Raw genomic sequence first — 12539 nt, 5'->3', positions numbered from 1 at the left:
AATCCCTGTATCCGCCATGATGCTCCCTGTTTGCTCAGGAAGGGAGGTTGCAACCGTTTACATTTACAGTGGTGTCCTGAACTAAATGTTGAAAATAATTTTCTGACAAAGCATTCAGTAGAATTTCGGATGACATTTTATGCCTACCACCGACTTTGAGTATGTCTTTTCGCCGACATGTAGAGGGCAGATTGAAGTTACCACCAACTATAATTCTATGATTGGGGTAACAGTTTAAAATGAGACTCAAGATTTAACTGAACCGTTAAGTAACTGTATCATCTGAGTCAGGGGGGCGCTGAAAGGAACCGGTTATTAATTTATTCCGTTTACCAAGTATAACTTCTGCCCATACTAAGCCACAGGAATTACCTGTTTCTATTTCACAAGTTAAACTACGTCTGACAGTAATAAAAAATTCCATCACAAACTGTATTTAATCTACCCTTTCTCAACAGGGTTCGATCCTTTGTAAAAATTTCGGCTGAACTTATTTTCGACTTTAGCCGGGAGGAATCGGAACGAGACAGCTCCCCACGAGAAACTACCGTAAACGGGTGTTCTGCGGGCGCTAATGTTCGTTTTACGGAGGTGAATCGCTTTGTGGTAGCTAATTAATGCATTTTGTGGCGAATTTATTTCCTAGGACTGCTGCATTGATGAGAAACGACAGTGAAATGCTATTCACATTTCTTTTAATTGACAAGGTGCAGAACACGGGGCAGCTAAGTACGAAGCCTGGTATTGCATACGATTGGTGCAGCATTATGATGAACGTCGTTTCGGACGAAATTTAAACTGACACCAAGCTGTATTTCGTGACAATTTTTGCACATTTTCAACATACAAACACTGGATGTCAATGAATTCTACATACTTTTCTTCTCATTAAAGCGTCAATGTCTGGCACCACTTTCTGAGCACTGTTAATTCGAAGAAATTAGAAGCTATTTTGTAGTCTGTGAGTGAGCTTCCGTGGGTAGGTTTCGATCTCATAACTGCGGACCAAGTTGATGGCACATGTATGGAGGTCTAGACAGACAGACATCGTGTCTGCGAACTAGGAAGTCGTGGAAATTTATGGTGAGGACAATTTTTATACGAGACTGCTAGACATTTTATTATCACTGCCTGTCACACAGTAGATCGATTCGTTGTAACTGTGGGCATCCTACACTCACGTCTACTATGTTGCTGACGGTGTCCTACCTTCGGGCTGAAGTTCCTAATAAGGCCAATAGATTTAATAAGAGCTGCTCTCCATTGTAAGCATCGCATCATTAAGTATATTCGCTTGCGAGCAAAGCTCCGACGAACTTAACACATGAGCACTCCCCTGAAAACAGCGCACAGTTTTCACTTCCCCTGCGCTACATAACGACGTCTGACTGTCTCATTTTACGAGCGCTCACTAGCCAGCCGGCGAAAGAGCGGGTGCCCTCTTGGTTCCCTAGCCGCCTCGAACAGGCCTGTTCTAGGTAGCAACCACACAGATAACTAAAATAAGTCGCTCATTTTTCAAGCTCGAAAAAAAAAAATTCATAGATTAAAGGTGTACTCGCCCGTTCTGCTACAGGGACGTAAGGAGGCGTCTCAGTGACGGTCTAACCGATCTGCCTGTTGCATCTAAATAGTTCACCGGGCATCGGCCCAGCAGCCTCCTGGGGCTGCTTAGCGAATCTGTCAGAGTGGGAGAGGCTCGGGCCGGCGCCGCTCCCGGCCTTGGCAGCCAGCCAGGCAGCCGCTCAGAACTGGGTTACTCTCTCCACAGCGAGGCTGCCACATGAGTAACACCTCGTATCGGCGGCTCGTTGGTCTAGGGGTATGATTCTCGCTTAGGGTGCGAGAGGTCCCGGGTTCAAATCCCGGACGAGCCCGTATTTTTTTATTTCCCATAGCCAAAACACTTGGACACGATGTGGATCCTTGCGAGGACGTCACATGCGATAGCCAGACAGACAGACAAGTTGGAGTTCCTCACGGACCTGTGGGCCCACCGTCGCCATCGATGTCTTCCTCCCATCCCTCTACCTACCCAAAGTCAAGGGCAATGTCACGTGCCAAACTGTGTGCTCAAGCATGCAAAGTGCAAGGTGAAAGTCTGCAAGTGTCGCAGTCCCAAAATGTATGTAACATGTGCAAGCCCTATCCCTACAGTGTCCTTTCCTCGTAGCCAAATAAATCGGGCAAAAAAATGATCGGGTATAAATACAGTGAAAAGGGTATCTAATAGGTGTATCAGTGTAATTTAAGCAGTGTACTGACTGACTGTCTCACTGACTGACTGTCTGTCTGTCTGTCTCACTGCCTCTCTGTCTGTCTCACTGTCTGTCTGTCTGTCTGTCTGTCTCACTGTCTCAAGTTATGTGTTTTGTTCATGTGATATAGATGTAAATTTCTCTTCAACATATGCCTAAATGTTGTATGTTTCTTTGTGTATTATTATATTTCACCTTATACATCGTTTGCCTCATTAATATGTATGTGAAATTGTTGTGTCCACGTAAATGAAGTATATTAGTATCCTTCACATTATTATTCCCATATATGGTTTTTTATCATAAATATCGCGAAAATCATTCTATATATGCAGTTTCTGTTAACCTGCAGCGCGTATGTGAAATCTAGAAAACATTTAAACTCTAACTACAACAAACCAAAGTAAGTCAAGTATTGTAACGAACCACTGAAACTAAACCTTAATGTTATTATTATTTTTTGTGATTTCATATTATAGTAGGACATTGGTCATTAGATAGCAATGAAGACTCTGAATTGGTCTACGTAGCAACAATAATCACTCTTCACATAGATGACACGTACACGTAATTATAGGTTATGAGTAACAATTTTTCTCGTTTCACCCATTGGGCACAAAATTATTTTGGCTGCCATTTTTATCCGAATACCTTATTGTAGGTTCTCCAACACTGCGATGTTACTTCGAGTCGTAGCTCTGCAGACTCGCACTAACGGAAGACATTTTTAGCGCTGAGTGTGAAGTTATTTGCCACTTTATCCGAATTTATAGTTGCGGTAAAGAAACGGAATGCGTATGTACCAATAACGAAGAACTTAGGAAATATATTATTACAACTCCTCAAGAACTATTTGATACAGAAGCCATCTTCGCTAAGCAGAATGTTGTCTCTTTAAGCCAAGTTGATAGCACATGCTCCTAGTCTTCAAAACTTCGTCGCATCTGCTGTATCTACGACCTTAAAAGTGAGAGTAGTTGGCGTTTGTGATGTAGAAGATTTACTCAATAGCTGAGAACTTATTATTATTCTAAAAATAACTGTTCAGTGGATTTGAACTTGTTTTCATAAAATTGCCAAATCGTTTAAAGTAAAGCAAACATTGTCTGATGATTTTAATAGGAAAGAACGTCAAGGCTAATGCACAAACTAAATACTGATTTCTTCTTTAATAATAAGTGATCCAGGATTGATTAATTAACGAGCCGTCGTGTGTATACCACTGGCAGTTCGCATGGGCTTTGTGTGCAGAATTGCGGCGTTGCCTAAGCGTTGTTCTACGTACTGAATATTTGTAGGTACGAACAGAAATTAAAGGTTCTGATGGTAATAGTTAACGATGAAAAGTGTTCTACGTTGTAACTTTCCTTTTCGTCGCGCTACTACAAAAGCTCCCAGTTTTTGACCAACGTAAATGGTGTTTTCTCCTGTGTGGTTTTTCCGTTCCTTACTTTCTTTCCTTTACAAGAACGGCATGAACTAGAGCATGTAAGCAGTCCGTACGACGTGGGTGGGAAGGGGGCACTTTTCTCTTGGACGTAGAGCTGTTCGCGAAGATGCAATATTCAGAGGAACAAAAATATGTCTATTTCACGGATGACGTGGATAATAAATAATTTTTTTAAAAAAAGATAACTATTTTTCTGACATACGCACTAGTACTCCCAAGTGACTGCTCAGATGAAATGTACACTGTAAAAAATCACACTGAAGTCTCTAACAGAAAAATAGCATGGTAGTTTTTTTTTTTATCAAAAACAAAGAGGAATGATGCAGTTTTCCAGCTCAAAGACTGGTTTTAAGCAGCAGTTGAGACAATAATAAAACCGGCATCAGTCGACTTGATGGACACATCGAAAACATACGAGTTCGAAAGTGACGTGTGTGAAATGATATGATGTATTTAAAAGATCTTGACAGTTGTTAACCTGAAGCAGTTGGTACTATCGTATGATATGCGCCTCTTTTTTATACAAGCTGTTTCCGTGATGCTGTTACAAACTTTATGTAATGATGGAGAAGGGTGAATGTATCAATTTGAGACAAGGGATCCTGATCTGGAACGACCGAGATGGAAGTTATAACCCAAAATCGTTCTGATACCTCTGACAGTGGAATATTTGTACCGGTACTGAAGTTGTAAGTTTGTGGGAATGACAACTTTCAAAAGCGGTAGTATGCCTCGAAACAAGACAGAAGTCACTAAACATGGGATCTAAAATGCATACCTTAGGAGCCACCTGTTCAATAGGAGACGTGGTTCTCAGTAGCGAAGACTATTAAGTGCTCACAGCTCTTTAGATATGTATTTTACAACCCCTGTTTATTCGACTTTTTCTTCTTGTTTTGGTCCATACTATCACATCTGAAAATTGCCTCACGTACATTCTTAACAACGACCGTACCGGTACATGTATTCCATTGTCTGAGGTATCAGAATGATTTTGGGATAATAATTTCGACTCAGTCGTTTTCGCACCAGGGTCCCTTATCTCAAATTGATACATTCATCCTTCTGTATCATCCCCAAAAGTTTGTAACATCATTATGGAATCACACTTTATACTCCTCTTGACTGCCATTGCATGAATGTCATTCAAAGAAATTACTTACTCCTATTTTATTCCCAAACTGGACTAGAGGTATTAGAGTCGTTTGAACCAACCTGAACTTTATTTTCCTTTTCAACATATTCCCCTTGTAAATTTAAACACTTATCCCGTCGCTAGATAAGGCGTTAAAAAGACTGCAGCACAGAATTCTTGTAGCATCGCTCACATGTAACGAGTGACCTATCCAGATATAAATTACTTAAATTACTGTAACCCATAAGAGCGATGTTTTCTGGGGGTAGCGAAATGCTCCTAGACGGGGAGACAACGCGCCATCACTAGATGACCATGGCGGCCAGGACACTCCTTGTTTGTGACCATTTTTATCCTTTGCTGCATTTCTGTATTAAATTGAAAACACATTTCCATGAAATACAATATATTTACAACTATATACGGGACACATTTCACCTGGACGTGCCCTGCGGACATCCCCTCGAATCACAAAGTCACGTTCTAGTCGGGTACACACTTATAGCACACCTGTCATCTTGGTTTGACTACAGATCATCAACCATTGGCCGCGGAATACTTTGTATCGGATACGTTTTGCCACCTTCTAGACACATATAGGCGCGAAATTTAAAACGATATGCGGTACTCCCACCTTTGCGACTTACTGACTCGCCCTCGTAAAGCTAAGGCTATCCGCAGTACAAGGAGAATGGGACCACACTACTATTTTTCCGGCTATGCTATGTGGGCAGCTCACTTCACAGCTGCAACGGAAGATTCGTGTCAGTCTCAATCGGAGAAACCGCGCAAGAATACCGAACTGTTTATTTACGGGGAAATTATGGATTTTGTAGTAGGTTGACCAAAAGAAACGGCAAAAACACGATGCGCCAAAACAAATAGAGAGATTTGGTGTAAACATAGTCGTTGTTTTAGTTAGTCCTCAACAGAACATGTAGAGAATAGAGAAAATCGAAATAATTGTTATAAATAAATTCACCTCCTAATTTGTTTTATGACAGTACCAAGTCTTAGGCATGGAGTATTAAAAATCAGTTTGACCATTTGCGCACTCGGTGAGTCCCGGTACATGTATACCAGTGAGCTACATTTTTAGGTATTTCTAGAATGTGACAGGAGTAATCATTGTCAAAAAATTCTTTTCGTGCGAGTAAGCCTTTAAAAAGCACAATTAATTATTCCCCAAACATGTTTCAGCATCATTGTCTGAACGTGTTATTTATTTGATGCTTGGAAATGGTTTTTATAGTAAAAACGTAGAAGTACGTGCAGCCTTGCACGCAGCAGCGAAAAATGAGAGAGGTCATCGAAATAATTAGATGCTCCAACACTATGAACAGGGAGGCTGGCGGTATAACATGCCACACCCAGCCTGTCGGAAAGTTTTCGATCAAGTTGCAAACCTGGTTTCATATATCGTTAGACTGTTGAAAGATGACGAGTCACTCTCTCATTCTCTATGTTCAAGGGTACAATTTAACGTTGATTTTTGACCCAAGACGACATGTTTGTGAGACGACAGGAAGTTATCAGCATGAGCAGACATTGATAGAAGCGTGTACATTGTTAATACATCCAGGCTCTTGATGGTGGCTCTCCTTTGAGTACTGTTTTTCTGGAGTTGAGAACAAGCAGAGTTTGCTGATTTGACGCATTTGACAGTAAATCTTGCAATGGGGCTTGAAAACCACATGTTGCTATTAGGGAAAGGAACATCTCTAAGCATTTACTGGAGACAGAAAGCTGGGCTCAAGAATTTCTCCCACGGTGTGCAGACAGTGCGTTCAGTTGATGAGGCGAAAAACAGCCAACCTGAACCTATCCGTCAGGTGGCTCTTCCGACAGCGGAGGACGGGGGCGTGAAAGAGATCTAGATCGCCCAGCCAACGAGTTACGACAGCATCGTAAACGCCCTCTGTGAACACGGATGACGCCCATAAAAATTCACGAGTTTCCATGTTCAGTGTGGACAGTACACTATCGAGGGAGCCATAAGATGGGTGTCGTCCCACGGCCTGCACAGCTTCTAGGAGCCTCTGGCCTTCAAACAATTTTAAAAGGTACGCAACATTTGTGGCGGCTCTGAAATGGTCTATGTTGGGACACAAAAATCACTTCTCTTGATTTAGCCGGGGCCCCGGGTCGGAGACATGGTAACTTTTACTGTTCCCAGATAATAATCTTCATGATAAATATTTTGTCCACTTTAGAGCTGTATGGAAACTAAACATAACACGCTGCTTGAAGCGGCCGTGGAAAAGAAAAAAAAAAGAGGAAAAAAAAGTCAGGAGCACAATGCCTCCTCCTCTCTGCGCGGCCATCTGCACGTCAGGGATTGACTACTTCTACTGAAAAGTGAAGAATATTGTTAACTGATAAGAGCAGACAGACGTGGCAAAGAGCAGGCAGACGTGGCAAAGAGCAGGCTGACGTGGCAAACAGCAGGCAGACGTGGCAAACAGCAGGCAGACGTGGCAAACAGCAGGCAGACGTGGCAAACAGCAGGCAGACGTGGCAAACAGCAGGCAGACGTGGCAAACAGCAGATGTGGAGCTCGTGGAGTCTTTGTGATTTCACGAAAACCTTGTGGGGGCAGTTGAGCTTTTGCAGGGTTTACCGAGGTTTGATGGAAAGTGAGTACAGGAGAGGAGATTCTTTGTCTTGCGATTCAGACTCTGTCTGGAGTGGGTCTTCTGATTCAGACTCTGGGTTGGAGATGATACTGGTCTTGACTTGTTATGAGTGGTGTGCACCAGGTGGCACTTGTCTGGAGCCTGACTGATCTTGACTGGGGAGCTTGTGGTGTGGACTTGGCTGTACCGACAGTTAAGACTTTCAGTCATCTATGACAACTCGCTGTGCCGAGGGAAGGGCAATCTTTTCGTGACAGGTCTGCCGCTCTGACGTTTGATCATCTCGTGCGCACTGCCGTGTAGGTGATTCAAACTGGTCCATGATGTGATCGGCGAACGGGAGTGTCACATGCTGCAATCGCAATCTGCCGAGATTTGACGGCTCCGTTAGAGCGTAATTGCGATCCGTCTAACAGATCGCATATTTCGTGCTCGCGATAGCGAATTACAGGCGCCGCACATCACTGCTCCACAGACGTTTGAGCCACGACCGTCACCTGAGACGGCGCCGCACACCGAGAAAAAGGGGTCCCGCACTGCTGCCCCTGCTTGTTACGGCAACCAGGATCAAAATCTCGCCACTTGTTCGCAGCTGCACCAACGTAGTATAACTTCTGTTAAGAACAAATCCATCAATGTCTGTTCAGTGTTAGATAATTTCAGACTGCGCTATCCATATTTTGAGCCAGAGTAAATAGTTCAATCAGACAAACCTTAGTCTTTGCCAATCAGCCGCCATACAGGGTTTTTAACTGTTCGTTGCATATTTGTGTTACCATCAGATCATGTTTTATTTTTGTTATCACGCTTAGCATTTATTTTTGTCTAATATTTAATCAATAAACTTGTAGCAATGTTTTTATAAAAGATCAATCTCATGTTGATATATTATTCACCCATCAACAATTGACACAAATGATGACACTGCCACCATTTCATTAATATTATTTGAGCACTCAAGCTCATATAGATTCTGATAAATGTGATAACCTCAAATGCAGGCTCTCAGCAACAAAAACGCAGTTAAAGGGCAAAACCAATTTAGCAGACGCGTGGGTCAGGTATTAATGGGGAAGGTTCAGTAATTGAAGTGATTGCTGTCAGGGTGGTAACCAGAATCGTCTGTCGCCTTCCATAACAAACCCCAAGTCCAGTGTTGTCTTGCAAGATGTCAAGGGACACTCAGTCAAACGTTTCTCGAATATACAGAAACAGGGGATTGACCTGGTTGCCTCTATGGAAGGGCCCGAGCATTTGGTGTGTGAAGAGCTTGAGTTGAATTTCGTATAATATACGTTCCCGATACCCATAGCTTTTTCATGGAGAAAGTTATTTTGTTGCAAGTAATTCGCAACAGTTAAACACACAATGTTCTAGGTTCCTGCTACAGATACGTGTCGATGATAGTTTTGTGCATCAGTTGTACTCCTTTTTTTATAGCTGGGTATGGCCTGTATTTCCAAATCTCGAGGGACAGATCTCTACTCAAGGGATCATCTGTAGACAATTATACCCAAGATCTCCAACGGAATCTTGATCCTTATTGACGTTGTAGAGAACAGCTACTTGCAGTATTATTAACTGTCTACTCTTTAACAAGTGTAGCTAATAATTTTGGTTTCACTAAGTTGTTCCCCTGAAATTAATGCAAAGAAATCACGTCTCCCATAAAGTGCGATGATTGGACTGTTTATTAAATATGAAAGTATGTCTTTATTATACTTCAATACGAGAAACTGTACAGAGCTCAACAATTAGCGTGATGCCTGCATGTGCAGAATATTATGAAGAAATCTCGGTGAACCGCTATGGGGCGACTATTGCGAACTCCTGTGGCCGTAAATGGGTAACATATCGGGTGTGGAAGGTAACTGATTCTTTCTCGAACGTTGTAGAAGGTTCTTGACGAATGTAAACATTTTGTAGCGTGGGAAATGCTGGAATCGATTTTCTCCACCTCTCCATATCCGGTAACCAAAAATCCTCGACAATGTTCTCCATATTCTAATCTGTGACCGCTAACATAATTTTTAAGGCTCGGTAGCTCAAATGGTAAAAACTAACCCTTATAAGATCGTTTTGTTGTCTGTCTATCCGACCGTTAAGAATCTTTTTTCTCAGGAACGGGCACACGTATCAAGTTGAAATTTATGTCACATACAAACACCTACGGTCCCCTGGCGCTGTAACATAGATGAGCTTCTTAGTAAGTCGGTGGTATCAAAACATACTACCATTAACTTCACACATTTTGATACTTTCAAACCTACTCATCAAAACCTTCCCGTTGACCTAGAACCATGTCATTCGGCAAGAAGCCAGGATTCACAGTACAAGTAAAGGAAAACATCCGAAAATTGGTAAGCTGTAATTATGTTGCAAAAAAATCTCTTTGCCATTAGAACTTCCATTCATTATCCATCAAAAGTATAACAGAAACAAATTACTGCATGCAAATATGACATGTAAGTTGTAGTCATGTTTTACTAAAAAAAAATTATTAAGTTTTCTCTCTCCACATAGGTAAACTGAAGTCCCCTGAAATCAACGAGATTCTAGATTCCCGAGATGGGCGAACTATTCATATACATAATTAAGTTTGTAAGAGCGTGGGAGTCCTAAGGGTCTCTGCGGTACACAAGCACTTTAAAAAAGTTCTGTCCTCCATGTGCTGATTTCCAGAAGCTTTTTCCTAAATACGTTTGTATTTGACATTTGTAGAGCCTACACTTGCCTTGTTATGATATATTCCCTAAATTGACCTCCTCTGTAGTTTTTCTAAATAACTAGGTTATCCTTTCGATTCTACTACTAATGACTGTAAAATAATTCGCTTGTTTTCTGCATGTTGCTACTTTAATATCTTCTATTTTATAATTTTTGCCTATGTTTTATTTCTTAATAAATTGAACATTACTAGGAAGCAGCGTAACGATCTCGCATAATATTACTTCTAAGTCTTTCCCGATTTCGTCTGCGAATCTCAGCATTGATGTCTGTTCACTTCACACCTTTATTTTTCTTCTAAGATTTTCTCTATTCCCTTCTTTGCTATTTCAACATACAACACAATCAACAGTGGCGGTAATCCGTAACCGCGCCTTATACCTCCCGTAACACGTCATAGTTTTTCCTTATTTTCCACTAAGATGTTATAGGTACTGTAAATTATCCGTCTATCCCTGCTCTCTACCTCCATTCTTCACCGAACTGCGAACACCTTATTCCATGTCCGCACTTTTGAAACCTTAAACTGTTTATCTAGATCCACATCAACTATGAATGATGCAGGTACTACTCCTCACGTTTCTTTGTGGTATTTCAGAAACTCTCTTGTGGTACATTTTCAAAGCTTGAAACCAAACAAATTTCCTTCCTTCTGTTCAACATATCATTCTAGGCCTCGTTTCAGATGTCAGACTGAGCATCCCATAGTTTTCGCATTAAATGCTAGTCAGGGACGGAAATACTTGCAGACCGAAAGGTTTAAAATATTCCTTCGGGCCGGATTTGAACCAGCGACCTATGGATATCTGCCAGAACAACCGCTACAGTCCACCGCTCTACCAACTGAGCTACCGAAGGAGTGTAAGAGTTGGCCGCACCGTGACACAGATTCGGGGCACCTCATTGCTCTCTCGCTGCCGCTTCGGCTTACTGTGGCAGCTGCTGTAATGTGTTTTATATGCGTGGGGACAGTGGCGTACAGTCAGCGTAGTGCGCATATGGAGTGTCATACTTCGGCAGAGGAGTATTCCTTAATAAAGAGATGAGATTTATTGTACAAATGCAGTATACACCATTTAGACAAAAATTCGAAACAAAGACGAAAATGAAGATGAATTAAGGCAAAGGGTAATTGCCGTTTAGTTCAGAATCGCTTTTCTTCTTCGACTCTGTCGTTACCTCAGCCCTGGTCCATGGAGGAGTCACTGGAATTGCCCAAGGACATAATTATATTTTCAACATTGCTCTCTACGCTCACTTCACTTTTCCATGCTCCTTTAACAACCGTTTCCGTATGGCGTACAACATCACTTATCTGGCGTCTTTGTGCCACTGCTTCTGCTATATTTTTTTGAATTTCTGTCACAGTGAAGTTTTTTTATTTGTTGTCACGTAATGCTTAATCTGTGCCCAAATCATTCTGATCGGGCTGAAGTGGCAGTAGTATGGTGGAAGCCTAAGAATCCTGTGGCTACGTTCTTGACCTGCCTGGTCCGCAACATGAGCTCCTCTTTAATTAATCGACCCGAATTTTCAAATTGTGGCTTTTCAACCATTCAACAACGTCGGATTTTTTTTCGTTGCCGCCGTTGGACCTTTATCCATTATAATAACAGACGGCCGAGTTAATTTTTCCAATATCTGGCCCTTGAACCACTTTAGAAAACTATTGTGGTTAATCTCTTCAGTTAGGTACACTAACCACGGGACCACGGCGCTCCTGAGCTCACATTATCCCTGATGTTGCATATATTGCCCATGGACTACTCAGTTTGTATATTTTGCTTATTTTTTTCATAGTTCCACACAACTTCTTCCTGTTTTCTCGATTGATCTGTGTTCAGTTTTTCAAAGCCTATTCACTGTGCCAACTTATAACTAAATCTGAGGGGGGGGGTGCGATGGGGAGGTTCCCTTGTAAGTACCCTTTCTGTCGGCGCCCACCACCATCTCAGTTCTTGTGTATGCATGAAGCAACCTGTCGCATACTTGTGCATGAGATGCCTTCCTTCCAAAGCAAATACCTGACAGGGAATCTATCCAGAAATAGTGCTGAATTTAGTAAATATTTTCTGGCCACATGATAGTGATGTAAGGGATGTAAGGCGGACGCGGTAGATATTTCACACACACATTGACAATGTTCAAAAACTGCTTCAGGAGTTATTAAATCTGGTGCGGAATACCATACTTTGAATATGTCACAAATGTACTTCAGAAGATGTCACAAATGTACTTCAGAAGATGAGCCATAGGAAATATTAATTAAATCGTCAATACAGGCGTTCAAACAATGTGCTTCAAGCGCACAGTTTAAAACTACTCGAAATTAA

General features: G+C 41.8%; 2 non-coding genes across 2 annotated transcripts; one reads left to right on the top strand and one right to left on the bottom strand.

The window, feature by feature from the left end:
• The first annotated feature begins 1805 nt into the window (after positions 1-1805).
• Positions 1806-1877, top strand: Trnap-agg. The gene has a single exon. It is a non-coding gene; the product is annotated as a tRNA-Pro (tRNA).
• Positions 1878-10974: 9097 nt separating this feature from the next.
• Positions 10975-11064, bottom strand: Trnay-gua. Its single transcript is given in 2 exon segments — positions 10975-11010; positions 11028-11064. It is a non-coding gene; the product is annotated as a tRNA-Tyr (tRNA).
• Between the last annotated feature and the right edge of the window lie 1475 nt (positions 11065-12539).

The sequence above is a fragment of the Schistocerca piceifrons genome, chromosome 2, assembly GCF_021461385.2.
Source record: "Schistocerca piceifrons isolate TAMUIC-IGC-003096 chromosome 2, iqSchPice1.1, whole genome shotgun sequence".
Lineage (NCBI taxonomy): Eukaryota > Metazoa > Arthropoda > Insecta > Orthoptera > Acrididae > Schistocerca > Schistocerca piceifrons.
Note: the sequence above shows the minus strand (reverse complement) of the source record. Positions and strands in the feature narration are given on the sequence as shown.